Below are 14,497 nucleotides of genomic sequence, written 5' to 3'. Positions count from 1 at the left end.
TTATTTTTCTAACTCACTGGCCTATATTTATTATCTTTGTATGTTCAGTGCCTAGAAAGGTACTTGCCACACATAGGTACTCAACAAACATGTATTGAACTAACTACAAAGGTAACTTTTATATTTAAAGTCTACTAAGCTAAGTATTATTTGAAGATAAATAAATTAAAATAAGCATTTTAGAGTCTATAAACTATAAAAACTTTGAAACCATTTTTCTCTTCTTTGAGGGGATTATATAATTAAATTTTAGAAATGCCATAAGCAGATACCATTTTTTTTCCATAGCGGGGGAGATAGTAAAATACTTTCAGATGTCTGAATTTCCAGATGGTCTGGCCAGACAGTCTGTATCGTAGCTATTCAACTCTGCTGTTATAGCGTAAATCAGCCATAGACAACACATAAATGAATGAGCATGGCTGGATTCCAATAAAACTTTATTTTGGACATTGAATTTGAATTTTTATGTGTCACTAAATTCTTTCTTTCTCTCTTTCTTTCTTTCTTTCTCTCTCTTTCTTTTTCTTTCTTTCTTCTCTCTCTTTCCTTCCTTCCTTCCTTCTTCCTTTCTTTTCCCTTTCTCTTTCTCTCTCTCTCCTTTCTCTCTCTCTCTCTCTTTTTCTTTCTTCTTGGTCTCAGTCTGTCACCCAGGTTGGAGTGCAGTGGTGTGATCATAGCTCACTGCAGCCTCGACCTTCTGGGCTCAAGCCATCCTCTTACCTCAGCTTACAGGCATGCACCACCATGCCTGTCTATTATTATTATTATTATTATTATTATTTTGTAGAGTCAGGTTCTTACCGTGTTGCCCAGGCTGGTCTTGAACTCTTGAGCTCAAGCAATCCTCCCACCTCAGCCTCCCAACGTGCTGGGATTATAAGTGTGAGCCACCGCACCTGGCGACATTTTCTTCAAACACATAAAAATGTAAAATTTACTCTTATGTCACAGGTGTTCAAAAACAAGTGGCCAACCCCTGCTAGAATTTAATATAGTATTAAATTAGAATTCTACTATAGAATTTAATATAGTATTAAATTGTGTATTGCTACCATCCTTACCTAGTCACTAATAATCTTTCCCCCGTACTGTAAATATAAATATTTGTGGTCAATAACTATTTGTGAAATAAATTACTTAATGAATATTGGACCCTGCTGGACTTGTAAAAGTCGAGTTTGAGAAGTCAAGAATAGAAGCAGGAGGTTTTCGTAAAAATCTTCCTGAGAGAAAATGATGACTTAAATCTGTAGGAAGAGCAAGTAAAAATTAGAGTTCAGAAATATTTAAGACCTTGATAATTGATTGTTTGAGGAGGAATCAAGAATAACTTCTATCTTTGGGGGTCTTTGTGGATGGTGGTACCATGGAGGAAGATTAGAAATACAGGAGAAGTTTAGGGGAAAGATGGGTTTCTACTGGACATTGAGTTTTGGGTGCTTGAGTAATATCTAGATTGACATATCCAAGCAGGCGGTTTGAATAAATGAACCTGATCCTGAGCATAGGTCTGGTCTAAAGGTGTGAATGTGTTAGTTACTTGCATACAAATAGTTGCCAAAACCAAGAGAAGGGGGTAAATTTGGTCACTCGGGAACAATATAACAAGCCAGTTAAGCCTTGAGATAAATATATTATATAAATGCCAACATTTAAAGGTAGGAGAAGAAAGAGGAGTTCATGAGCAAGAAGGAAGACATGGCCAGAGAAGGGAGGACAGCCAGCAGAATGGAGAGTTTGGGTGCTATTACAATAGACATAGGTATCAAATGCCATGGAGAAATACAATAAAATGCCAATTTGGCAGTAAGAAGGTGGAATTTTAGAAAGTGCAATCAGGTGACGCAAGTCAGACATGCAGAGGTTGAGCTGCACATTGAGAATATGAAATGAATACTACACTTCAGAGAAATTTTGATTCAAAGGGAGAATTAGACTGAAGATAGACAGCCATGAGGAGAAGGTCAGTTTTTCCTTTTTTTGTCTGGAAGAGGGAGCTAGAAGGCAGGAAGAGGAGAGACACTGATGATGCAAGAGAGAGAAAGAAATGAGACAATAAAAGAACAAGGTCATGGTGTTGGCAGAAGGAGAAGGGGTTAAGGATACTGACAAGGCTTGAAGAAAAGGAGACTTTCTTTTCTCTAAAATGGAAGGAAAAAAGATAGGAATGAGTGAGAATAGAATGCCTTAATTTTATGTATCAAGTAGGAGGTATAATGATCTCTTGAGGATTGGGCAGGGGCAAGGGATGAAAAGAACATTGAAGAATGGTGCCACAGTTTGGAAATATGTTGAGGGAAATGAGAGAGTAGATTGATCGAAGACTAGAAAAGGTTTGAATAAAAGTGGTGTTGCAGTCTGTATTAGTCCGTACTCACACTGCTAATAAAGACATACCCAAGACTAGGTAATTTATAAAGGAAATAGGTTTAATGGATTCACAGTTCCACATGTCTGGGGAGACCCCACAATCATGGTGGAAGGCAAGGAGGAGCAAAGTCACGTCTTACATAGCAGCAGGCAAGTGAACTTGTGCACGGGAACTCCCATTCATAAAACCATCAGATCTCCTGAGACTTACTCACTACGACAAGAACAGTCTGGGGGAGATCATCAGTTATCGCCCCAAGGCCCTGCCCATGACATGTGGGGATTATTACAATTCAAGGTGAGATTTGGGTGGGAACACAGCCAAACCATATCACAGTCCCAGCAGAGATCTGAAATTATACACTTGCTAGAATTGTGTGATTTCTTAATTTTCCTCTAACATTGTCAAACCATGTAACAGTTACAGCAGAGATCTGAAATTATACACTTGTCAGAATTGCATTATTGCTTGATTTTCTGCTAACATTGGGCAGGTACCTAGATCCAGAGCTTGGATTTGGGAGGTGTGGTGCAGGAGGGAAAGGAAATTGAGAGATTGAGAGGCTAGTGAGAGTGTAAGTTCATAGTAGTTCCTGTAATCAACCATAGGGTCCAGATTGGATTTAAAAGGAAGAGACCAAGAAGAATTCATGGCATTGGAGGTCTCCATGCAGTAGAGTGCAGAGGCAGCTGGAAGGCCAAGTGGTTATGGTCAGATAATTTAAGGTTTCCAGGATTATGGATCTGATAGATTAAAAAAAAAAAAGCCAAAAAATTCCAAGATGTGGCTATAATAATGTGTAGCTAAAGAGTCAAGGTGAAGGTCACTGGCATTTAGAGATAGTGGTGGATGAATCAGCCTGTAGAATGAGGGAGAGTGACTTGGAGGTAAATTGAGGCAAGGGTTATGAGTGTTGGTATGGGATGTATAGCATGGAAGAAGCTCAAAAAAGGATGAGCTCATAAGGATACCTGAAGAGGCTCTATTGCTATAGGCTTTATAAAACAATCGTAAATATTCATTTAAAAAGGACTGAATCTTGGCCAGGTGTGGTGGCTCACGCCTGTAATCCCAGCACGTAGGGAGGCCGAGATGGGCAGATGGCTTGAGCCCAGGAGTTAGAGGCCAGCCTGGGTGACATGATAAAATGCCATCTCTACAAAACATGTAAAAATTAGCCTGGTGTGGTGGCACATGCCTATAGTCCCAGCTACTTGGGGCTGAGGTAGGAGGATCTCTTGAGCCTGCGAGGCAGAGGTTGCAGTGAGCTGAGATCACACCACTGCACTCCAGCCTGGGCCACATAGCGAGACACCGTCTCAAATAAAAAACTGAAAAGAACAAATAAGAACTTAGTAAAGTTGGGGGCACATCTCTAAGAGCACTGCAACATTCCTAGCCCTTGCCTGACTCAGAACAGTAGAACACAATAAATACTTGGTCAAGAAATGAGTGAGTGAATGAATTTTTCCAGCTCTTGTCTTTAATGTCCTACTTTCTGGTATTGCTTTCACCCTTAACTTTCAATTTTTTACTGTATTTTGATTTTAGTAATCCTATTTTTAAATCACAAGAGCTCATTCTTTGTCTTCATGGGGCTCTTCTCAAAGAGGCTTTTCCTTTTGTGAATTATGGTATTGCTGCAGATATCTTGAGATACAGTTGGAAATTTGTATACTTTCTTTTCTCTTCTCTGAATTACATGTTTTCTTTGGCATCTAATTGTGCTGTTTGATCTCCTCAAATCATATAGTGATTTTGACTCTGTTTTTATGTTTTTGAAGAAATAGGTGGTTTTATTAATATAAAATTTGGGTGGATTTCCTCTAACTCTGTGTAGATGTTTCTCCCTCAAAATATGTTTTGAAAAAGGTTTGGCTGAGCACAAAGTTGCTTGCAAGATAACTGATCATAAAAATCTTGACTCAGTTATGCATGAGAACAGTGCATGTGTATTACCCAGGGAATCTTGTAAAAATGCAAATTCTAATTCAATAGAATTAGAGGGGCCTGAGATTCTGCATTTCTTATAAGCTCCCAGACACCTATTTGCTACTTGAGTAGTATGGCCCCAGAAATCCTCTAGCTTCTTTCTTACCTTTGATACTTTCCTTAAAACAATTATGCCTAGGCATGTAGATAGTGGAATCTACTCAATTCTAATTCATTTAGAAGTGTGAGGATTATTTTGGATTACAGTGGGATAAATTCTACATGAATAGCCTAATGATGGTCATGGAATAACACAATAACCACCAGTGGGAAAACAAAGTTTTTTTTGATTGGCAAATATGCATAAGGGAAATATGTACATATATTTCCATGAATGTTAACTATGATCAATCTTGTCAACAAATCTGAAGCTAGAAAATCAGTTAATAGAATAATAGAAGAAGGAGCTTTTGTTATAGCAAAAGCCAGCAATGTCCCCATTCATTTGGAAACTCACCGTTTTATTTAAGAAGAATACAAGTACACTCAGCACACATATGTGGGAAAATCATGGAGCAAGTTATTATAGGGTTAAAACTGAGTATGTGAGCAGCTAAAGCATATGTCACTTTTGAGAATAAAAATAGTGTGTACCTTATTAAAAGCCGCCTGACAGGGTCAGGAGCCTAGTCACAGAATACCTACCAAGAACAATTTCAATTTTAATAGGTTTTACTATGTATTTCATAAGCATGCCCATTGAAATTGAGTCATCAAAGCCTCCCAGTTCCTCCAAGACAGATTTTAGCCTGAGAGCTTGGAGTAATTATCCCACTGGATGTTAGCCTGTGTAGCTATTTCAGCCTCGTTCATCATTTCAAACAGCTACATACTCTGCCTGCTAATTTCTTCCGATGGATTAGCTGCTCTCACTTGTCTATCTTTTTTTATTTCTGGGGGGTGAAATATTGCCTTCTTCCCATGTTTTAATAAGCTGAGCAGGCATGCACCACTGCACAGCTTCTGACTCCTATTTCTTTCAGCTCAAAGAATGATCTTCTGGGGGAAGAGCTGGGTATAAACGTGAAGGTGAAAACTTGGCCATTACTACCTGCAGCCTGAAACCAGCTGCATTTGAACAAGGGCTGAAAATACAGTTCTGAGCGGGTCTGCATTTATCTGTTTATAGTACATTCTAAGTTGCTCTTCCTCCACTGTATGACTTTTCTTCTGCTTCTTTTGAACTCTGATCTTTATTTTGACCCCCACACCTATATTTCACCTCCGCTCTATGTGCCTCCCATTAGAAAACCACAATACATAGAATTATTCACTGCAGGATATAACTCCCTCCGTTCTTCACAATAATGACCCCGTTTGAGCCTTTTAATTCTGAGGTTCAGTGATTTCTTTATTATCTGACCTCCTAGTGAGAACACAGAACTTCATGTGCTGGAATATCATTCCTTCTTAGGCAGATTGGAAGAAAGCAGGGATCCTGACGACAAACAAACCAAAGTTTTCACCCCATCTCTGCCATTTACTTAGAAACCTGGTGACTTTGGGTAAGTTTTTCACCATTTCTGAGCTTTCTCATCTATATAATAGGGACAAATACTTTTTTAAAAATTATAGGGCTGTAGTGAGAAATTAACAAGTGAGGTCGTGTGTGCCTGTCATACAGCAGGCACCTCAGCACATCCAACTTATGTTTCTTTTATTTTAGTAATTTAATAAATGGTCTTTTGACTCCCTCACACTTGCTGTTAATGTTGATGAGCTGTTAGAGCTCTGGCAGCTTTGCAGTAGATCTTTAAAAAAACAGATGAAATGACAGCAGAAGTTGAGGGTGGCTTGTTCACTCAATTCACAAGTCTAGCCTGCCTAACATTCAAAGCCATCTTTTCTGAAAACGTGTCGGCAGTTCTGCAGCATCAGTCTAGGTGACTCCACTTAACACTTTCCCATGACCCCATCTGAGTATCTTGACACTGGTTTGAAAGACATATATTTTCACTGAATTGAAAATAGAAAACTAACCCTGCAAGCCAAGGTAAAGAGGACAAGAGGACAGCAGGTAGGCGGCTTCTTCAGATAACATCTTCAAACAGATCCACAGAAAGGTAATGGGGGCTAAATTTTCTAACCTTTAGAAAAGACCAGTCCCCCATGAGCTGCCAATTTAAGGAAAAGTTTCTTTTACTCTTGGTTCCAGAACTGTAATGTATTTGCTGATAAATGGGAGATGGATAATTTTTATCCAGCTCAGGAGGAAGTGTGAAAAAGAGTAATTGGCTATTCTTACACAGAGTGGTGCAGCTCTCAAGTCACTCTCAAGAGATTTTTTTGGAAATATGATATCATTTAGAATTATATTAATAAAAGCATTGCCTGGGATCAGAAACTTGGAATTGGTAGAAGTTTCTTTCCTTCAGAAACATAAAGCATCCATATTCTTCATTTACACATAAATTATGTAAGTGGAGAAAATCCTCATTATTAGAGAATGACCTTGATGTTAGGACACATTGATATTATGGGTGATGTTCTTCTTTGAATTTTTGCAATTTTTTGACATTAGTTATGGTTCAGTGCCAGTATCAAGGTCATTAGTATTGAGTCAAATACTTTTGTATTCACAAGGTAGTAATTAAAATGACGTTTCCCACTATTTATGTATGTTTCATCCAATGAGATTTTACATGTATGTATATTTCATCTTCAATTTTTCATTTTTTGTGGCCTCTTATTTCCTTCTCCCATTTTTTTCTGGCAACTAGTGAAGTGAAATAGATAGATTTTGATAATGGCAAAGAAAGGGCATAACCCAAAGACTTCGCTAGAGCAAGTCACCATTCCCGTGGATGCTTTGTTCATCTTCTTGAGGGAAATTTCCACAGTTGCATTGCTTTCTTTATTTCTCCCTTGTCCCATCCCAATGGAATGAACAATTTCAAAACAATTTTATTATCTTAAGTAAAGAAATAAAACTAAGTATCAGACAAAATCTCCTTTCCAAAAGTTGGTAGCTTTGTTTACTTTATTTATTTATTTTTTGACATAGAGTCTTGCTGTGTCTCTCAGGCTGCAGTGCAGCAGTGCGATCTCAGCTCACTGCAACCTCCACCTCCGGGTTCAAGCGATTCTCCTGCCTCGGCCTCCAGAGTAGCTGGGATTCCTATAGTGCTGAATTCTATTGCACAGAGGATGGTTCTTAAATGCGTATACCTTTATTGTGATCATTTAATAATGTACGTGAGAACCTATCACAGAATAAAATTATCTCATAAAATATTGAATCTGTGTCTCATCATGTTTATATCATGTATCATATATGAGGTATTGTTATAAAAGATTTTTAAAGCAAATTTATCTTGACCTATATAGCCAAATATGTGTCATCCTTAAAAATAGTCTCTGGCACTGAGGGTAAAAGGCAAGCTCCACAGACATGTGGAACATCAGCATCCTTGGCCCAAGAGGACAAGTGAACTTAGGGAAGATGTTTCTCATGCGTACATCCTGAAATATGAAGTAAATGAGTCCGTTAACTCAATACCTTATAAAATCAAAATGGAAGCCCATGACATTTCCCTGACAAACACTGACACTCATGCTTAAAATGAGGCTGAGTGAGGACCTGCATCCACACAAATGATTAGACATTAAGAAAGAAAAATACAAAGAATTGAAATGAATGATTGTGTTCATTATTGTTTCTTGATTCAGATATTATGGCTTGTCTTCTAAATAAAGTTTATCGGGCCAGGCATGCTGGCTCACACCTGTAATCCCAGCACTTTGGGAGGCCAAGGCGCGTGGATCACCTGAGGTTGAGAGTTCAAGACCAGCCTGACCAAGATGGAGAAACTCCATCTCTACTGAAAATACAACATTAGCAGGGTGTGGTGGCACATGCCTGTAATCCCAGCTACTCGGGAGGCTGAGGCAGGAGAATCACTTGAACCCGGGAGGCAGAGGTTGTGGTGAGCCAAGATGGCGCCATTGCACTGTAGCTTGGGCAACGAGAGTGAAACTCTGCCTAAAAAAAAAAAAAAAAAAAACTTTATCACTGCTTCTTGGCCTTGTGGCTAACACCAAGTGAAGATTTACCATAAAAAAGGAAATAAGCATTCATAAAAAAGTTTGAAAAGAAAGGCAAAAAAACTTCACTCACCATTGAACACAGAACTATTAGTGTTTGGAATTTTTAAAAATATTTTATGTGCACATATATCTGTATACATTTAACAATTTTAATCAAACTTTGCATGCCATTTGGTGACCTTTCTCCATTTAAATATTTTCCATATTTTTACATAATAATCATAGTATTTGTTTATATGAATGTGGTAAATTTTATTGTAAAGATGCTGCACTAGTTATCTCTTTTATTAATGGGCATTATCGTTATTGGCAATTTTTAAGATTATGAATAATTCTGTGATAAATTTCCTTGTGCATAGTGTTCCTCATAAATCGAGTATTATTTCTTTGAAATAAATTTTGAGAAGGGATGTTACTTTCCTCAATTATAAAAAATTCTTACTTTTTAAGAGAGAGATTTTAATCCATTCTAGTTCTAAAAACCATAAAAGCAAAGAAAAATATGAAGATGAAAATAATTATGCACAATCCTACAAACTAGAAAAAGTATTACTAATAGCATTTTGGCATGTTTACTCCACCTCTCTTTCTTCTATACATACATGAATACAAACAAACATACAATACGTGATTTATAAAGTTGAAACCTTATTGTGTATGTTGAGTTGGGTTCTGCTTTTTTTTTCATTTCATATTGAGTAATAAGCATTGTCTCAGGCCATTAGTTTCCAAAATATGATTTTCCATTATTCATTAGTCATTTCGTTATTGTATTTTTAAGCTGTTACCAAAATTTTGCTGTTATAAATAATGTATCTTTGTATGTGATAGGGTTCTTTAGGATGGAGTTCCTGAAGTCATATTACCAGGTCAAAGGCTGTGCTGTTTTAGAAATTCACATTACCCATTTGCTTTCCAGATAATTAGTATCAAAATATATACACTCTTACTGGCAGTGTATGAAGGTCCGTAACTCACTGAACTCTCAATAACAGTTAATAATATGATCAGATTTTACTATTTTTCATTATAGAAATGCAAAATGACAGCTCATTTAAAAACTTTTCACTCATTTTATTACTGGCAAAGTTTTCTTTTACCATATGTTAATCGGCAATTTTTAGTTTTTCAAAATTGCCTTTCATGTCCTTTGCATGTTAATGATTTTCTTATTAATTGAAAATTAGGTTTGCTATACTAAGGGCTGAACTCTGAATTTTTATAGTCATATTGTCTTCTACTTTTAAAGTTTATGGGTATTTTTTGGTACAGTGTCTACATTTTTTAGTTGGATGTTATGTTCTTCATTATTCTTTATTGCTCTTTGACTTATATAAGCTGAGATCAAAAAAGCATTGATTTCTTCTTTTTCTAGTTTTACATTTTTCTGACTTTATAAGATTTAACCCTTTAATTCTTACATAATTGATTGTTTTGTCTGAGCTTTTTAAATCTTTTCTCATAACAGACTTTTATATTAAAGCAAAAGCAAGGGACCATGGAAAATAGCCCAGCAACTAGTTACTCACGATCTAAGGCTTAGGTAACTGCAGATTAGGATGAACAGTGCCGATAATCATTACATTGGTATTATAATGCTAAACAATGGTTGTATCACATAAAATGGCAAAATTTGACTTTTATTCCAAGTGAGTTGGGCAGTTTTATGTTCATTCACTCATTGTACTTAACACACATTGTCTCTTCATGTCTTTCGTTCAGTATTTATAAACAGATCTAGTGCTCTATTTGCATAGAAGCATCATTTTGACTTCCTTTTTGAATGTTGACTCTGCATGAAATTCTCACAATGTGATATTTTCATATTCTGGAACTGTCCTTACCCCTATCCACTGAACCAATTAAGGGTACAGAACACATGAGAACCAGCATCTTCCATCATCCCACATTCTCCTAGCACTTCATAGGCCAGACTATTCCTCTGGCTTCTGAATACCAGACAGCCTAGAAGCTGAAGTCCTCATATCTGACAGAGGAATGCTCACCCATTTCTCACCATGGGGTTGGAGTCTGGGACCGGGATGGACAAGTGCTCCTAAAGCCATTAATCTTTGTGATTCACTTGGGAGAAGCCATCCCATGTACATTGGTAAGAATTTCCTCTCTCAGAGGAAGCACTGAACTCTACAGAAAAAAATTACCAAATAAAAGTATTTTCTTCAATCATGTGCCAAATAGCTATCATCTTTCTGTTCTACTTTAACACTCTTAGCATTGACCCTAAAATTCAAACATATCTATATGTTTAGTGAGTATTATCTTCCTAGTTGAAAGGTTTCTGCTTCCCTTTTCTTGTCCTTCTGCACCCACATTCTGACCTACCCAGGTTTGTAGGGCTGTTAGTTTACTTGTTTATTATAAAGCATTATATGAATGTCTATGACTATTCACAGTGTTTTACACAATACGGATTTTTCATTAAAATATATATGCCTATTATAAGAAATCCAGTTACAAAGATGAAAGTAATAATTGCTTAAAAATGTCAACGCTCAGATATAATTTCATTTATACTAAGTGATCATCATTCCAGATGACCACATGCAAGTATACATTTTAAAGCAAAAGTGAATTGATATATTGACAGATAATATTTATAAGGTGGAATCACATTAGCAATGGCAGTTAAAAATAAAAGGTCTTTAAATTTTTTTGGCAGCAGCAAGAGTCTAAAATTTAATTGAAGGATCTGTTAAACTTCTGAAAAATAATTTCCACTTCAGAAGGAATTAATTTCTAAAATCAAGGGGAAAAAGCATTATGAAACAATTTAGTTATTGACCAAATAAGTTTCACTTTTTGAAAAATTTTTATTTAATTTTTGATAACTTTGACACCAGAGGTTTCTCTTTTAGGCAATATTAATTGACTGATTCCCTGCTGGGCAAAATTCAAAAATTAGCATATTCACAGTTCCTCTTACATCTTGATTTGTATTAATTATGCATTATTTTTCTCACGGTTTGTACTGTTTACCTTCTGTAACTCTCATAGCTGCAGTTCTCATAGTTGTTTCATTTTATTTTCACACAGAAATGAATTTAAAGCTTATTCCCAGTTCTATCACTGGTAGAGTTCTTAATTTTAATTCATTTCTTAATTGACTAAATGTCATTAGCCAGAAGTTTTGGGGTCTTTTTTAAAGCATAGGAAAGTGTGGCTTCAGAAGGTAGAAGAATAAGGCAGCACATACTACCTTTCATTATGAACTACCACCTTTCATTCATTCAAAAACACGGCTTCCCTCAGTCCCAAGATCCCCAGAACTTCCTCTTTTGGAAGTCTTTCTAGGTCCATTCTGGAGACTTTGTTTTGAAAGCATGAAATACTCCTAAGTGTGCACATTATGCATGAACTTTAAGTAAGCAATATTGCTAGGTCTGGAACATTTCAGTGTCACCCTGTGAGCACTCTTCAGTCTGGAATAGAGTTGTATCATTTCTCTATATCCCGTCTTTTTTGAAACATGGAGTCGTTTAATACATGCTTTTTCCCCTGAGTTCATGTCAGTTTATATAATTACAATAATATCTGTCATTTGTATAAAAGTTTTGCTTTTTTAAAACAATTTCAATTTTTTTTTTCCTTTTGAGACAGTCTTGTTCTGTTGCCCAGTCTGGAGTGTAATGGTGTGATCTTGGCTCTGGAGCCTCAAACTCCTGAGCTGACGGGATCCTACCTCAGCCTCCCAAGTAGCTGGGACTACAGGTGCACGTCACTATACCTGGCTGATTTTTTTTCTTGTAGAGAGGGTGTATTAGTCTGTTTTCATGATGCTTAATAGCGACATAGCCGAGACTGGGTAATTTATAAAGGAAAGAGGTTCAATTGACTCACAGTTGAACATGGCTGGGGAGGCCTCACAATCATGGTAGAAGGCCAAGGAGGAGCAAAGCCATGTCTAAATGGCAGCAGACAAGAGAGTGTGTGCAGGGGAACTCCCGCTTATAAAACCATCAGATCTTGTAAGACTTAGTCACCATCATGAGAACAGCATGAGAAAAACCTGCCCCCTTGATTCAGTGACCTCCCACTGGGTCTCTCCCATGACATGTGGAGATTATGGGAGCTATAATTCACGATGAGATTTGAGTGAGGACACATCCAAACCATATCAGATGGGGTCTCACCACGTTGCGCAGGCTGGTCCTCAAGCAATTTTCCTGCCTCGGCCTCCCGACATGCTAGGATTATAGGCATGAGCCACCACACCTAACATCAATTTCACTTCAGTTGTCTAATTTTCAACTCCTAATATGCTATTATTTCCTTAATGAAAGACAGCTTAATCAATTCTCCAAGGTCATCCCTCTTTTGCCCTAATTTTGGCTTTGTTCCATAAATACACCAACCTATTTTGATTCTAATAGTTATTTTTTAACTGTAACCTAAGTATAGCTTGCAAACTCCTCACAGATTTTGTCTGCTGATATTGTATCTTGGACAGTTTATAAGAACTTATACATACAAATGTGTTATTTTAGACAGGATTAATAAAACATTTATTGATCAAAAAATGTTATTTTCTCAACTAATTCCTTAAATTTCAGAATATGGAAGAAATAAAGGCAAATATGTTGTGTAATTTTGGAAGATAACACTTTTCCAGAATTACCTCACAATATAGATATTAGGGTAGGAAATGGAAGAAAAGGGAAAGGGACACTGAGATTGATATTAACATTGATTTGAGAGAAAGAGAAGTTTGTTTTTTTTTTAAATATAACATTGGGTCTTTTAAAAAAACACACTAAAAGTTCATGGATTTGCCCATTCTATTTACTTGCAAGCTCATTTCTTTTTATCTGAGGATTGCTGAGGTCCTTTCACTTACAGGCATTAGGAATCAAATAATACTGTGAGTCAGATGAATACCATATGACATGAGCCGTATTTGAAAACTTTAATATTATTTTCAGGGAAGTTCAAGAAGAACACAATTCAACTGTAGTTTTTACAGAGTTTTTCTGTTGGTATTAAGTATATAAAATTGTTGCTTAAGTATTACAAAGTAGATTCAGAAGAATAAGAATATTATTCTGAGTATTCCTAAAACATATTCAGTGAGGATGGGGCCATCCTAGATGAATGTGATCCCCATTAGAAAAGTTGAAAGACCGTGTCCATCCTTTCCATTTGCCTACTTAACATTGAAGCTATCTTGAAGTATCTCATTAATTGATAATCAAAAACTCAGTTTTTTATTCCCTTCTAGGTATTCATGTCTATTTGAAATCTCAGGGAAGCCAATATACAAAAATCATCATAATGTTTTCAGTTAAATTTGCATATATTTGGTGAACACATTTTGGTATGTATATGCAAACATTAGGATAAATATCATCCTTAGTCAAATGATCTTAATAACAGATGATAGGTACAGCCAATGTCAAATTATTTCAAATAGAAAGTTACCTTACAGATAAGAAGTAGAATAAAAAAGGAAAAGGATATCAAGGCACTGTAAAGAATAAAAACATGCTATTAGGTTTAGAATTTCCACATTTTTTTGTCTTCAAGATCTTTGCCAACATTAATTAATTAGTATGCATGGTGCCTTGGGAGGTAAATATTATCATCTCAATTTTAAACAAAATCGAAGAATAAAGGTTAAGTGGTTTCCCTCAGGCTACAAAGGGATTAGATTTTATTTTTTACAAGGAAAATGAAAATGAGTATTTAACCACAATGTTAAATAAGATAGTGGATGTAAAAGTCCCTATATACAACATCTGACACATAGTAGGTTTGCAATAAATATGTGCTAAATATTTTAATCATAATACCAGTTAAATATATCTACTTCTCTTTTTATGAATTATATATACATGCACACGTAGTCATGATTTGTACATATAGTTACTGATTAGAAAAACTAGAACAATTTTAATGCATGATCTTATTTTTTTCTCTTTAAGAAATCTGCTTTCCTTGATATATGAAGACAGTTGTTATATTTTTAAACATCATCATGGAATGAGATTATAGATTCTCTGTAGTACCTAATGACACTCATGTTGATATCAAACTGTGTGGTACATTTAATCAGGGCAATAAAGAATT

This window comes from Symphalangus syndactylus, chromosome 19, assembly GCF_028878055.3.
Source record: "Symphalangus syndactylus isolate Jambi chromosome 19, NHGRI_mSymSyn1-v2.1_pri, whole genome shotgun sequence".
In the NCBI taxonomy this organism is placed as follows: Eukaryota; Metazoa; Chordata; class Mammalia; order Primates; family Hylobatidae; genus Symphalangus; species Symphalangus syndactylus.
Note: the sequence above shows the minus strand (reverse complement) of the source record.